Here is a 1262-nt window from a genome sequence, read left to right as displayed (position 1 = left end):
CATATATCTTGATATCGAATTCTTCTAAATTTTTTCCGATTTTTTGTAACAAACTTCTGTAATAATGCGCTGAAACGTGATTTGGGCTATGCTTCAGGTAACGTCAACAGCTGACAGTATGTGTGCACACAAGAGAAGCATGTATTCAATATAATAAGCCGTTGAATGATCGGCAAGTGTGTACGACGCACAATCAGCACAACTGCGACATTTGCAAGCAACTGGTTAGATAGGTTTCATACATGCAAATCCAAAAATTCAGCAATTTCTTCGAATACAGGGATTCATTAATCAAAATCTCTTCTAATATAGGGAATCATTAATCAGCAAACTGACAATAATAATTTATTTATGGCGGTAATAGAGAGTTTATAAGTTTTACAACGTTCTAACCTACCTGAAATGTTTTGTAAGTGAATGCCGTATACATAAGAATAAATAGAGAAGTGAATTCTTCCTATTAAAAAAATAATTTAATAGAACATTTTGGAGATTTTTCTTTTAAATTTTTGTCTGAATTGTACGCTTAAGCGTACTAACGCATTAACGTTCGTTCGGACATTATCGACCGGCAGAAAAAACAGTCTCTGTAACAGATGACAAGAAAAAGCTTGAACAAGAGTTTTGTTGGAAGTGACTGTCACCAACGTTTTGCTTTTCAACTGTACATTCGAAAATGTCCGGCGAACCGTAACGGTGGAGCATGGCCTAATCTACATTATCACACGATTCTAATGGGAATATGAAGATTGATAGGTCAACCATTGACGTTAGGGTTCACCAGAGAGTAGTGCCAGCCACTCCGTTGTAACTGTGCAGCCAAGTGGCGAACAATTGAATATTTGTACCTAAGCAGACGAGGTGAATCCAGCATTCCAGCAAACCTGTATCGGTGTGAGGATAGCTTTAGCGAATTTTCAACTGTTAAATAATGAATAGGAGCAGTCAGCACTGCTTTTAGTTCAAGATGATAGATTATAACTGTGCAGGCCACAAGTGCCGGAACAATCAATATTTGTACCTAAGCAGACGAGTGAATCAGCATTCCGCAAACTATCGGTGTGAGGATAGCTTAGCGAATTTTCAACTGTTAATAATGAATAGAGCAGTCAAGCACCGCTTTTTAGTTCACTGATCGATTGATTTTGTTTATTAATCAAAAGCAGGAATCAATGAGCTAAAATAATAAAACGTTTCGTACGAATATTCGACTATTTGAACTCAGTGGCAAAAACCAGAAGTCACCGGTCCAGAAGATTTAG

This window comes from Nilaparvata lugens, chromosome 1 (genome assembly GCF_014356525.2).
Source record: "Nilaparvata lugens isolate BPH chromosome 1, ASM1435652v1, whole genome shotgun sequence".
NCBI lineage: Eukaryota > Metazoa > Arthropoda > Insecta > Hemiptera > Delphacidae > Nilaparvata > Nilaparvata lugens.
This window is presented reverse-complemented; position numbering follows the sequence as displayed.